This window comes from Phyllobates terribilis, unplaced genomic scaffold (genome assembly GCF_046119375.1).
Source record: "Phyllobates terribilis strain yellow unplaced genomic scaffold, ASM4611937v1 Scaffold_1__5_contigs__length_1240528914, whole genome shotgun sequence".
NCBI classification, from domain to species: Eukaryota; Metazoa; Chordata; class Amphibia; order Anura; family Dendrobatidae; genus Phyllobates; species Phyllobates terribilis.
The window spans coordinates 1,086,272,191-1,086,287,204 of NW_027362761.1; the positions used below are offsets into that span (position 1 = coordinate 1,086,272,191).

Consider the following 15,014-nt stretch of genomic DNA (forward strand, 5'->3'; position numbering starts at 1 on the left):
TGCCTGGCCCTCACAGGGTATCAAATACTTAGGAATTCCTATTCATAGAGACCTCTCCCATCTATGTTATCTTAATTTTGGGCCCTTTATTGAACAACTCCATACAGACCACGGTTGGCAAGTTAGAACTGTAAGATTCACTACATGAACCACTGGTGTTTTGTGGAAAAGCACATGTACACTGCGTTCCAAATTATTATACAAAAAGTGTTTAGGAGTGATAAGGGAAGAATTTGTTTGTTTGTCAGTTAAACTCATTGATGGTGATGTGTGTCAGGGCTCTTTATATCACTGTAAGCAATTGCAGACACCTGTGCTAATTAGTTTGGCAGGTGTGTCCAATGAAAGGCAAGACTACTTAAGAAGGCTCTCTCACATTATTAAGTAGCCTACATTTTCTGCCAAAATGGGAAAGAAAAAGGATGTGTCGGCTGCTGAGAAGCAACAAATTGTGGAGTGTTTAGGTCAAGGCATGACTACAATCAACATTGTGCGATGATCAGGATGAAGTGTCTTGGCAATCAAGAAGTATGTAGCTGATTCACAGTACACACGTGTGCGTGCTGATAAGGGCAAATTGAGGACTCTTTCCTACAGGCAATTACGTCAGGTTGAAAGAGCAGCGGCAAAAAAGCCTTGTCATAGCAGCAGACAAGTTTTTGAAGCTGCTTGTGCCTCCAACGTCCCCCGAACAACAAGATGCAGGGTCCTTCAGAGGTTTGCAGCTGTGCATGCGCCATCCTGTCGACCTCCTCTATCCACTTCACACAAGCAGAAACGGCTCCAGTGGGCCAAACATTACATGAAGACTGATTTCAAAACTGTTTTGTTCACGGATGAGTGCCGTGCAGCGCTCGATGGTCTAGATGGATGGAGTGGAGGATGGCTGGTTGATGGACACCCCACGCAAACACGGCTACAGCGCCAACAAGGAGGAGGTGGAGTAATGTTTTGGGCTGGAATCATGGGGAGAGAGATTGTCGGCCCCTTTAGGATCCCTGAAGGCGCTAAAGATGAACTCCATAATGTATGTGGATTTTCTCAAACAGCACTTCCTGCCATGGTTCAAGAAGAAGAACCGTGTATTTCACAGCAAGATCATTTTTCTGCATGATAATGCACCATCTCATGCTGCACATAAAACATCTGCATCTCTGGCTGATATGGGCATAAAAGGGGACAAACTTATGGTGTGACCCCCATGCTCCCCTGACCTCTACCCCATTCAGAACCTTTGGAGCATCATTAAAAGGAGTGTCTATGATGGCGGGAGGCAGTTCACATCTAAGCAACAGCTCTGGGAGGGTATTCTGTCCTCATGCAAAACAATTGAAGCAGAAACCATCCAAAACCTGACAAATTCAATGGACGAGAGAGTTCAGAAGCTCCTTTCGAACAAGGGGTCCTATGTGAAAATGTAACATCACCTAGAATAAAGTTTTGAGTTGAAAACTGTTTGATTTCAGTTTCTAACAACCTGCTAATGCTTATAATTTCAAAAATGACCATTTTTTTGGTCTTTATTAAAATGAAAAGGTTGATCGAAAAGTTTGGGGGATCTAAGAGTGTGGCAACCCAGTAGTCATGATTACTTCGAATTCTGACAATATGAGGGTCATGCTGCAGGTAGTGCAGCAAGAAGGCACTTATGTGCCTTGCGCATCTCGGAGCCCCAAAATTATTTTCCGGGCTAGATGTAGCTAAAAATTATTTTTAATTTTAAATCTGGTGAAGCTTTAGTATAGATGGCCTAATAGGATCAGTGCTGCACACTGCTACAAAGCCCAAATTATTTTCCAGTCAAGATACAGATAAACATGATTAGTAATTTGAAAGCTTAAAACGGTTGGTAGGGTGATTTTAACCAATCATCAAGCTTTTACTCTCCCCAGGATGACACAGGGGTAGAAAAGTCGTTTCGGATCCATGATTTGTTCATCTTTATGAACGTGAGTCTGTCTATATTATCAGTGGAGAGCCGCGTGCGCTTATCTGTCAGCACACCACCAGAAGCGCTGAACACACGTTCAGACAGAACGCTGGCTGCGGGGCATGACAAGATCTCCAAGGCGTAAGTGGCTAGCTCCGGCCATTTATCCAGATTGGAAGCCCAAAAAGAGCAAGGGTCCAGTGACACAGTCGTGGCTTCAATGTTTACTTGGAGATACTCCTGTACCATCGTCTCTAGGCGTTGACTATGTGTCAGACTTCTTGTCTCCTGTGGCCTTGCAAAGGATGGGCTAAAAAAGTGGTGAAATGATTCCGCAAAATTGATGTTACCAGCAGATACTGTGGTTCTGTTACGGTTTGAGTGCTGAACACTTGACGGTCCCACGGTTGGCAAGTTGGAACTGTGAGATTCACTACGTGCACCACTGGTATTTTGTGGAAAAGCACATGTAAGATTCTGCAACAGTCTCTGCTGATACTCCTGCATGCGTGCATCCCTTTCTATGGCAGGAATAATTTCTGCAAATTTACTTTTGTACCGGGGATCTAACAGTGTGGCAACCCAGTAGTCAGGATTATTTCTAATTCTCACAATTCGAGGGTCATGTTGCAGGTAGTGCAGCAAGAAGGCACTCATGTGTGTTGCGCATCCAGGAGCACCAAGTCCCTGTTGTGTTGGTGGCGAGGTAACAATCATGCTTCCTTCCTCTGTCCTCTCCCCCCAACCTCGCACAACAGAAATGTGATCAAGGTCTCCCTCATCTGATGAGTCTTCCATCAGTTCGTCCTCCACTTCTTCCTGGGCTCCTGCACCTTCCTCACTAGTTTGGCTGCTACCATGCGCCCTGGTAAAACCATCTACCCCACCCTCACATGCCTGCCGCCTTGGTGCTGCCGACCGTCTGGACCTTGCAGATGTTAGCCCTTCCGCATACAACTCCTCCTCCTCTACTTCCTCCACCTCCTCTTGTGCCACCACCTGACTCCGAATTCTGTTTAACATGTGCTCCAGCATGTAAATCACCGGAATAGTCATGCTGATAATGGCATCGTCAGCACTAAACATCTTCGTCGCCATTTCAAAACTGTGCAGAAGGGTGCATAGGTCCCTGATCTGAGACCACTCCTCCAGCGTGATTTGCCCCACCTCTGAATCTCGTTGGCCCAGGCTATACGTCAGAACGTATTGCACCAGGGCTTGTCGGTGCTGCCACAGTCGCTGCAACATGTGCAGAGTTGAATTCCACCGGGTAGGCACATCGCATTTTAGCCGGTGAAGTGGCAGGCCCAACGACTTCTGTAGAGATGTAAGTCGCTGAGCTGCGGGATGCGAACGGCGGAAGTGAGCACACAGCGACCATGCCCTCTGCAGAAGGCCATCTAGTCTGGGATAGTGGGCTAAAAATTGCTGGACAACCAGGTTCAACACGTGAGCCATACAAGGCACGTGTGTGACATTGCCCCGGCGAAGGGCCGCACCCAGGTTTGCAGCATTGTCGCACACGGCCTTCCCTGGTTTCAGGTCCAGTGGAGACAACCATTCATGAAATTGGTTCTCCAGAGCTGACCACAACTCCTCAGCTGTGTGACTCACATTTCCCAGACATTTCAATGTAAAAACCGCCTGATGACGTTGAGCCCTACTGCCAGCATAGTAAGGAGGTGTGCAGGATCCCTTCTGCGCAGTTAGAAAGCTTGTGGCATGACCAGACAGGCTTTGGGTGCAGGTGGAAGACCGAGAGGAGGTTGAGGAGGCAGAAGCAGTGGAGGAACTTTGACATAAAGAGGATTGACGCACAACTCGTGGGGACGGCAAGACTTGGACAGCAGCCCCTTGTCCTGCTGTCACCATAGTTACCCAGTGCCCAGTCAGCGACATGTAACGCCCCTGTCCATGCCTACTCGTCCAAGTGTCTGTGGTGAAATGCACCCTGTCACACACAGAGTTTCTCAAAGAAGCGGTGATGTTGTGTGCGACATGCTGGTGGAGCGCAGGCACACCTTTCTTTGAGAAGTAGTGCCGACTGGGCATCTGGTACTGGGGCACTGCGACGGACATAAGGTCTCGAAAATCCTCTGTGTCCACCAGGCGGAAAGGCAGCATTTCTGTAGCCAAGAGCTTGCAGATGGTGAAATTCAACCTCTTAGCTTTCTCATGGCTAGGAGGAAATGGTCTTTTACTTGTCCACATCTGAGGGACCGAGGGCTGGCTATTGTGCTTAGACGGGGTTGATAAGGGTGTCCCCGGCAAACTGCCGGTCTGTGAGGAAGATGCAGGCGGACATGTTAGGTTGCCTTGATCCAAAGGTGGTGCTATCGATGTCGGACAGCGCTCAACACCAGCTGGTGTTACCACCTCCAAAGAAAATGATGACCTGCCAATCACGCTGGCTGTTGCGGGTAAAGAGGTGGCAGGTCTGCGCCCCAAAACAGGTGTGACTGCTGTCCCCCCAGTCACAGAGGATGAAGAGGCCGCGGATGCACAAGATATCGCAGACGGTGATTGGCCCGGCCGGCTAGGCCGCATTGTAGCACACTGAGCTTCCCACTGCAACTTATGCTTCATGTCCATGTGCCGGTTCATGCATGAAGTACTCAAACTATGTATTTTTTGGCCTCTACTTAGCTTTTGCTGACAAATGTTACAGATAACACGAGTTGGGTCATCTTTATCGATCTGAAAAAATGCCCAGGCTATGCAAGGCTTAGCACCCATGCGACCTGAAGAGCCACCACGACTTGTGGTGAGAGGCAGAGTTGTGTTTGAGGATGCAGTTGTTGACGTGCTTCCAGTACTACGTCTCTGTCCAGGAAGGCGCAACCTGACCTCGTCGTCACTAGCATCTTCCTCCACCTCCTCTGCTGACCTCATCTCTTGGCTGACTGTGGGTTGACAGTAAGTGGGATCTCCGACCTCATCATCATCACCCTGTGCGTTATCACACCCGTCGTCCTCAGAGCCAACCTGTTCCTGCCCTGACAAAAAACTAAAGTTGTCGCTCCAATCAGGTATTTGAGTCTTATCATCGTCTTCCTCATTGTCTCCACCAACAGGAGTTACAGTTTGAGAATGAGGGTCTACATTATGGTCAGAACCTTCTGCGTCTGGTCCTGGATCCGACTCATAAAGATTCTGGGCATCAGTGCAGATCATTTCCTCGTCTGGATTCACAGAAGCGCTGGAGTCGACCTCTGATTCCCAGACTATAGTATGAGTAAACAGCTCTGCAGACTCAACCATCTGTTCTACCTCATACTCAGACGGGCAGCTGGAGATTTGGGAGCTGTGAGGAAGCAAGTGCGATTTGGGTGACACCTTTGAGGACTGGAGTATTTGTGATGTTGAAGTTGATGTGGAGGAGAGCCCACTTAAAGGAGCACTTGATATCCGTTGAAGCACCTGCTGTTTTTGTGCCTCATCTGGAATTTGTAGCGATTGGCGTGGCCGTAAGAAAGGGATCTTATCACATTGTCCGCTAAAAGAAGTAGACATTTTAGTTTGGCTGGAAGATGGTCTTTCTTCTGCAGATGTTACTGTTGCTTTAACACCTACCCCACGGACACAACCTTTTTTCCCCTTCCCAACACGCCTATTCCCCTTTCCACCAGCAGCAGGCCTTTTTCCACTCATTTTGGTGGTTAACTAATTCACAACTCTGGAGTTGTTTGCACAAAAAAACAATGGATGGTAACCGAGCAGAGCTGAGTGGCCAAACTGTGGTATTAGGCCAAAACTATTGGCTGGGTTAGATGCAGAAAAAAATTATTTTGAATTTGCAACCTGATGGAGGTCAGTATAGATGGACTAATACAAATAGTCCCACACACTGCTAGAAGCCCAAATATTTTTTCAGAGGTACTGTAGATGCAGATAAAAATTATTTTTAATTTGCAACCTGATGGAGGTCAGTATAGATGGACTAATAGACCAAGTCCCACACACTGCAAGAAGCCCAAATATTTTTTCAGAGCTAGATGCAGAAAAAAATTATTTTTAATTTGCAACCTGCTGGAGGTCAGTATAGAAGGACTAATAGAACAAGTCCCACACACTGCTAGAAGCCCAAATATTTTTTCAGAGCTAAATGAAGAAAAAAATTATTTTTAATTTGCAACCTGATGGAGGTCAGTATAGATGGACTAGTAGACCAAGTCCCACACACTGCTAGAAGCCCAAATATTTTTTCAGAGCTAGATGCAGAAAAAAATTATTTTTAATTTGCAACCTGATGGAGGTCAGTATAGATGGACTAGTAGACCAAGTCCCACACACTGCTAGAAGCCCAAATATTTTTTCAGAGCTAGATGCAGAAAAAAAATATTTTTAATTTGCAACCTGATGGAGGTCAGTATAGATGGACTAATAGACCAAGTCCCACACACTGCTAGAAGCCCAAATATTTTTTCAGAGCTAGATGCAGAAAAAAATTATTTTTAATTTGCAACCTGATGGAGGTCAGTATAGATGGACTAATAGACCAAGTCCCACACACCGCTAGAAGCCCAACTATTTTTTCAGAGCTAGATGCAGAAAAAAATTATATTCAATTTGCAACCTGCTGGAGGTCAGTATAGAAGGACTAATAGAACAAGTCCCACGCACTGCTAGAAGCCCAAATATTTTTTCAGAGCTAAATGAAGAAAAAAATTATTTTTAATTTGCAACCTGATGGAGGTCAGTATAGATGGACTAGTAGACCAAGTCCCACACACTGCTAGAAGCCCAAATATTTTTTCAGAGCTAGATGCAGAAAAAAAATATTTTTAATTTGCAACCTGATGGAGGTCAGTATAGATGGACTAATAGACCAAGTCCCACACACTGCTAGAAGCCCAAATATTTTTTCAGAGCTAGATGCAGAAAAAAATTATTTTTAATTTGCAACCTGATGGAGGTCAGTATAGATGGACTAATAGACCAAGTCCCACACACCGCTAGAAGCCCAACTATTTTTTCAGAGGTAGATGCAGAAAAAAATTATATTCAATTTGCAACCTGCTGGAGGTCAGTATAGAAGGACTAATAGAACAAGTCCCACGCACTGCTAGAAGCCCAAATATTTTTTCAGAGCTAAATGAAGAAAAAAATTATTTTTAATCTGCAACCTGATGGAGGTCAGTATAGATGGACTAATAGACCAAGTCCCACACACTGCTAGAAGCCCAAATATTTTTTCAGAGCTAGATGCAGAAAAAAAATATTTTTAATTTGCAACCTGATGGAGGTCAGTATAGATGGACTAATAGACCAAGTCCCACACACTGCTAGAAGCCCAAATATTTTTTCAGAGCTAGATGCAGAAAAAAATTATTTTTAATTTGCAACCTGATGGAGGTCAGTATAGATGGACTAATAGACCAAGTCCCACACACCGCTAGAAGCCCAACTATTTTTTCAGAGCTAGATGCAGAAAAAAATTATATTCAATTTGCAACCTGCTGGAGGTCAGTATAGAAGGACTAATAGAACAAGTCCCACACACTGCTAGAAGCCCAAATATTTTTTCAGAGCTAAATGAAGAAAAAAATTATTTTTAATTTGCAACCTGATGGAGGTCAGTATAGATGGACTAATAGACCAAGTCCCACACACTGCTAGAAGCCCAAATATTTTTTCAGAGCTAGATGCAGAAAAAAATTATATTCAGTTTGCAACCTGATGGAGGTCAGTATAGATGGACTAATAGAATGATGCTATGCCCAAAAGATTTTACTTCACTAGGTGCAGTAAAAAAATTGGTATTCTATACACAGGTGTTATATCTTGCAACACAGATAGGCTACTCCACTGACTAACACACTCTGCAATAGGCCAAAAAGGATTAGCTTTGCTAGATTCAGCCAAATGCTGTGAAAAAAACTTGCACAGCACTGGCACAGACCTGCCTGGCAAAAACTGATAGGAACTCATGTAACCTAGTCCTGAAAAGGACTCCAATTACAATTAGTCTTTACTCCCACAACCTATCTATTTAAGAGCACAGACCTCCCTGATAAAAGTCGTAGGAAATGCTGTAACCTAGTCCTTAAAAGGACTGCAATCACAACTATTCCCTACTCCCAAGCTATCTGTATATTTGTGCGAAAATTGGCTTGAAATTAACAAGGTATAGCGCACACAGCAACAGCGGTGCCGTCTAACACGCAGCTGCAGCAGTGAGAAAATGGTGGCGACGGGGAAAATGGCTTGGTCTTATAGGGCAAGGACATGTGACATACACTGCCAATGACACATGCCCTTGCTTGTGTGAAAAAAAGCACTTCGCTCCGTGTGTGCGCTGCTGATAGGCTGACAGATTGCACCTCCCCACTGCAAATGCGGGAAAGAGAAAAAAAAATGGAGATCTTCATTGTTCCTGCAGAGATCCATCCCCTGTCCCTCCCCCCACCCCGCTGTACACTCAAACTGCGTATTAACATTAATTTTCATCATTACTGAGAAAAAATCCAGTTATGATTTTGGTGCACGAACAGTTATCGAACATAACCTCGAACAGCCGAATTTTTCTCAAATTGTTCGTGTTCGCCGAACGGCTCGAACACCGCCCAAAACAGCTCGAATTTGAGATTGGCGAACAGTTCGAGTAGAACAACGCTCATCTCTACTGAAGACATTGAGATCTGTTTTAAACTATTTTGAGGGAATTTAGCAGAATCCATGATTTACGGCCTTTCTTCTTGAAACTTACATATAGAGATGAGCGTTGTTCTACTCGAACTGTTCGCCAATCTCAAATTCGAGCTGTTTTGGTCGGTGTTCGAGCCGTTCGGCGAACACGAACAATTTGATAAAAATTCGGCTGTTCGAGGTTATGTTCGATAACTGTTCGTGCACCAAAATCATAACTGGATTTTTTCTCAGTAATGATGAAAATTAATGTTAATACGCAGTTTGAGTGTACAGCGGGGTGGGGGGAGGGGCAGGGGATGGATCTCTGCAGGAACAATGAAGATCTCCATTTTTTTTTCTCTTTCCCGCATTTGCAGTGGGGAGGTGCAATCTGTCAGCCTATCACAGCGCACACACGGAGCGAAGTGCTTTTTTTCACACAAGCAAGGGCATGTGTCATTGGCAGTGTATGTCACATGTCCTTGCCCTATAAGACCAAGCCATTTTCCCCGTCGCCACCATTTTCTCACTGCTGCAGCTGCGTGTTAGACGGCACCGCTGTTGCTGTGTGCGCTATACCTTGTTAATTTCAAGCCAATTTTCGCACAAATATACAGATAGCTTGGGAGTAGGGAATAGTTGTGATTGCAGTCCTTTTAAGGACTAGGTTACAGCATTTCCTACGACTTTTATCAGGCAGGTCTGTGCTCTTAAATAGATAGGTTGTGGGAGTAAAGACTAATTGTAATTGGAGTCCTTTTCAGGACTAGGTTACATCAGTTCCTATCAGTTTTTGCCAGGCAGGTCTGTGCCAGTGCTGTGCAAGTTTTTTTCACAGCATTTTGCTGAATCTAGCAAAGCTAATCCTTTTTGGCCTATTGCAGAGTGTGTTAGTCAGTGGAGTAGCCTATCTGTGCTGCAAGATATACCACCTGTGTATAGAATACCAATTTTTTTACTGCACCTAGTGAAGTAAAATCTTTTGGGCATAGCATCATTCTATTAGTCCATCTATACTGACCTCCATCAGGTTGCAAATTAAAACTAATTTTTATCTGCATCTACAGTACCTCTGAAAAAATATTTGGGCTTCTAGCTGTGTGTGGGACTTGTTGTATTAGTCCATCTATACTGACCTCCATCAGGTTGCAAACTGAATATATTTTTTTCTGCATCTACCTCTGAAAAAATATTTGGGCTTCTAGCTGTGTGTGGGACTTGTTGTATTAGTCCATCTATACTGACCTCCATCAGGTTGCAAACTGAATATATTTTTTTCTGCATCTACCTCTGAAAAAATATTTGGGCTTCTAGCTGTGTGTGGGACTTGTTGTATTAGTCCATCTATACTGACCTCCATCAGGTTGTAAATTAAAAATAATTTGTATCTGCATCTACAGTACCTCTGAAAATATATTTGGGCTTCTAGCTGTGTGTGGGACTTGTTGTATTAGTCCATCTATACTGACCTCCATCAGGTTGCAAATTAAAAATAATTTTTATCTGCATCTACAGTACCTCTGAAAAAATATTTGGGCTTCTAGCTGTGTGTGGGACTTGTTGTATTAGTCCATCTATACTGACCTCCATCAGGTTGCAAACTGAATATATTTTTTTCTGCATCTACCTCTGAAAAAATATTGGGCTTCTAGCTGTGTGTGGGTCTTGTTCTATTAATCCATCTATACTGACCTCCATCAGGTTGCAAACTGAATATAATTTTTTTCTGCATCTAGCTCTGAAAAAATATTTGGCCTTCTAGCAGTGTGTCGGACTTTCTCTATTAGTCCATCTATACTGACCTCCATCAGGTTGCAAATTAAAAATAATTTTTATCTGCATCTACAGTACCTCTGAAAAAATATTTGGGCTTCTAGCTGTGTGTGGGACTTGTTGTATTAGTCCATCTATACTGACCTCCATCAGGTTGCAAATTAAAAATCATTTTTATCTGCATCTACAGTACCTCTGAAAAAATATTTGGGCTTCTAGCTGTGTGTGGGACTTGTTGTATTAGTCCATCTATACTGACCTCCATCAGGTTGCAAACTGAATATATTTTTTTCTGCATCTACCTCTGAAAAAATATTGGGCTTCTAGCTGTGTGTGGGTTTTGTTCTATTAATCCATCTATACTGACCTCCATCAGGTTGCAAACTGAATATAATTTTTTTCTGCATCTAGCTCTGAAAAAATATTTGGCGTTCTAGCAGTGTGTCGGACTTTCTCTATTAGTCCATCTATACTGACCTCCATCAGGTTGCAAATTAAAAATAATTTTTATCTGCATCTACAGTACCTCTGAAAAAATATTTGGGCTTCTAGCTGTGTGTGGGACTTGTTGTATTAGTCCATCTATACTGACCTCCATCAGGTTGCAAACTGAATATATTTTTTTCTGCATCTACCTCTAAAAAAATATTTGGGCTTCTAGCTGTGTGTGGGTCTTGTTCTATTAATCCATCTATACTGACCTCCATCAGGTTGCAAACTGAATATAATTTTTTTCTGCATCTAGCTCTGAAAAAATATTTGGCCTTCTAGCAGTGTGTCGGACTTTCTCTATTAGTCCATCTATACTGACCTCCATCAGGTTGCAAATTAAAAATAATTTGTATCTGCATCTACAGTACCTCTGAAAAAATATTTGGGCTTCTAGCTGTGTGTGGGACTTGTTGTATTAGTCCATCTATACTGACCTCCATCAGGTTGCAAACTAAATATATTTTTTTCTGCATCTACCTCTGAAAAAATATTTGGGCTTCTAGCTGTGTGTGGGACTTGTTGTATTAGTCCATCTATACTGACCTCCATCAGGTTGCAAATTAAAAATAATTTGTATCTGCATCTACAGTACCTCTGAAAAAATATTTGGGCTTCTAGCTGTGTGTGGGACTTGTTGTATTAGTCCATCTATACTGACCTCCATCAGGTTGCAAACTGAATATATTTTTTTCTGCATCTACCTCTGAAAAAATATTGGGCTTCTAGCTGTGTGTGGGTCTTGTTCTATTAATCCATCTATACTGACCTCCATCAGGTTGCAAACTGAATATAATTTTTTTCTGCATCTAGCTCTGAAAAAATATTTGGCCTTCTAGCAGTGTGTCGGACTTTCTCTATTAGTCCATCTATACTGACCTCCATCAGGTTGCAAATTAAAAATAATTTTTATCTGCATCTACAGTACCTCTGAAAAAATATTTGGGCTTCTAGCTGTGTGTGGGACTTGTTGTATTAGTCCATCTATACTGACCTCCATCAGGTTGCAAATTAAAACTAATTTTTAACTGCATCTACAGTACCTCTGAAAAAATATTTGGGCTTCTAGCTGTGTGTGGGACTTGTTGTATTAGTTCATCTATACTGACCTCCATCAGGTTGCAAACTGAATATATTTTTTTCTGCATCTACCTCTGAAAAAATATTGGGCTTCTAGCTGTGTGTGGGACTTGTTGTAGTAGTCCATCTATACTGACCTCCATCAGGTTGCAAACTGAATATATTTTTTTCTGCATCTACCTCTGAAAAAATATTGGGCTTCTAGCTGTGTGTGGGTCTTGTTCTATTAATCCATCTATACAGACCTCCATCAGGTTGCAAACTGAATATAATTTTTTTCTGCATCTACCTCTGAAAAAATATTTGGCCTTGTAGCAGTGTGTCGGACTTTCTCTATTAGTCCATCTATACTGACCTCCATCAGGTTGCAAACTGAATATATTTTTTTCTGCATCTAACCCAGCCAATAGTTTTGGCCTAATACCACAGTTTGGCCACTCAGCTCTGTTCGGTTACCATCCATTGTTTTTTTGTGCAAACAACTCCAGAGTTGTGAATTAGTTAACCACCAAAATGAGTGGAAAAAGGCCTGCTGCTGGTGGAAAGGGGAATAGGCGTGTTGGGAAGGGGAAAAAAGGTTGTGTCCGTGGGGTAGGTGTTAAAGCAACAGTAACATCTGCAGAAGAAAGACCATCTTCCAGCCAAACTAAAATGTCTACTTCTTTTAGCGGACAATGTGATAAGATCCCTTTCTTACGGCCACGCCAATCGCTACAAATTCCAGATGAGGCACAAAAACAGCAGGTGCTTCAACGGATATCAAGTGCTCCTTTAAGTGGGCTCTCCTCCACATCAACTTCAACATCACAAATACTCCAGTCCTCAAAGGTGTCACCCAAATCGCACTTGCTTCCTCACAGCTCCCAAATCTCCAGCTGCCCGTCTGAGTATGAGGTAGAACAGATGGTTGAGTCTGCAGAGCTGTTTACTCATACTATAGCCTGGGAATCAGAGGTCGACTCCAGCGCTTCTGTGAATCCAGACGAGGAAATGATCTGCACTGATGCCCAGAATCTTTATGAGTCGGATCCAGGACCAGACGCAGAAGGTTCTGACCATAATGTAGACCCTCATTCCCAAACTGTAACTCCTGTTGGTGGAGACAATGAGGAAGACGATGATAAGACTCAAATACCTGATTGGAGCGACAACTTTAGTTTTTTGTCAGGGCAGGAACAGGTTGGCTCTGAGGACGACGGGTGTGATAACACACAGGGTGATGATGATGAGGTTGGAGATCCCACTTACTGTCAACCCACAGTCAGCCAAGAGATGAGGTCAGCAGAGGAGGTGGAGGAAGATGCTAGTGACGACGAGGTCAGGTTGCGCCTTCCTGGACAGAGACGTAGTACTGGAAGCACGTCAACAACTGCATCCTCAAACACAACTCTGCCTCTCACCACAAGTCGTGGTAGCTCTTCAGGTCGCATGGGTGCTAAGCCTTGCATAGCCTGGGCATTTTTTCAGATCGATAAAGATGACCCAACTCGTGTTATCTGTAACATTTGTCAGCAAAAGCTAAGTAGAGGCCAAAAAATACATAGTTTGAGTACTTCATGCATGAACCGGCACATGGACATGAAGCATAAGTTGCAGTGGGAAGCTCAGTGTGCTACAATGCGGCCTAGCCGGCCGGGCCAACCACCGTCTGCCATATCTTGTGCATCCGCGGCCTCTTCATCCTCTGTGACTGGGGGGACAGCAGTCACACCTGTTTTGGGGCACAGACCTGCCACCTCTTTACCCGCAACAGCCAGCGTGACTGGCAGGTCATCATTTTCTTTGGAGGTGGTAACAGCAGCTGGTGTTGAGCGCTGTCCGACATCGATAGCACCACCTTTGGATCAAGGCAACCTAACATGTCCGCCTGCATCTTCCTCACAGACCGGCAGTTTGCCGGGGACACCCTTATCAACCCCGTCTAAGCACAATAGCCAGCCCTCGGTCCCTCAGATGTGGACAAGTAAAAGACCATTTCCTCCTAGTCATGAGAAAGCTAAGAGGTTGAATTTCACCATCTGCAAGCTCTTGGCTACAGAAATGCTGCCTTTCCGCCTGGTGGACACAGAGGATTTTCGAGACCTTATGTCCGTCGCAGTGCCCCAGTACCAGATGCCCAGTCGGCACTACTTCTCAAAGAAAGGTGTGCCTGCGCTCCACCAGCATGTCGCACACAACATCACCGCTTCTTTGAGAAACTCTGTGTGTGACAGGGTGCATTTCACCACAGACACTTGGACGAGTAGGCATGGACAGGGGCATTACATGTCGCTGACTGGGCACTGGGTAACTATGGTGACAGCAGGACAAGGGGCTGCTGTCCAAGTCTTGCCGTCCCCACGAGTTGTGCGTCAATCCTCTTTATGTCAAAGTTCCTCCACTGCTTCTGCCTCCTCAACCTCCTCTCGGTCTTCCACCTGCACCCAAAGCCTGTCTGGTCATGCCACAAGCTTTCTAACTGCGCAGAAGGGATCCTGCACACCTCCTTACTATGCTGGCAGTAGGGCTCAACGTCATCAGGCGGTTTTTACATTGAAATGTCTGGGAAATGTGAGTCACACAGCTGAGGAGTTGTGGTCAGCTCTGGAGAACCAATTTCATGAATGGTTGTCTCCACTGGACCTGAAACCAGGGAAGGCCGTGTGCGACAATGCTGCAAACCTGGGTGCGGCCCTTCGCCGGGGCAATGTCACACACGTGCCTTGTATGGCTCACGTGTTGAACCTGGTTGTCCAGCAATTTTTAGCCCACTATCCCAGACTAGATGGCCTTCTGCAGAGGGCACGGTCGCTGTGTGCTCACTTCCGCCGTTCGCATCCCGCAGCTCAGCGACTTACATCTCTACAGAAGTCGTTGGGCCTGCCACTTCACCGGCTAAAATGCGATGTGCCTACCCGGTGGAATTCAACTATGCACATGTTGCAGAGACTGTGACAGCACCGACAAGCCCTGGTGCAATACGTTCTGACGTATAGCCTGGGCCAACGAGATTCAGAGGTGGGGCAAATCACGCTGGAGGAGTGGTCTCAGATCAGGGACCTATGCACCCTTCTGCACAGTTTTGAAATGGCGACGAAGATGTTTAGTGCTGACGATGCCATTATCAGCATGA

General features: G+C 44.5%; 1 protein-coding gene across 6 annotated transcripts in view; it reads left to right on the forward strand.

Moving 5' to 3' along the window:
• YIPF7 (Yip1 domain family member 7) overlaps positions 1-15,014 on the forward strand; it is a 133,330-nt gene that overhangs the window by 98,604 nt on the left and 19,712 nt on the right. The window lies entirely within an intron of this gene.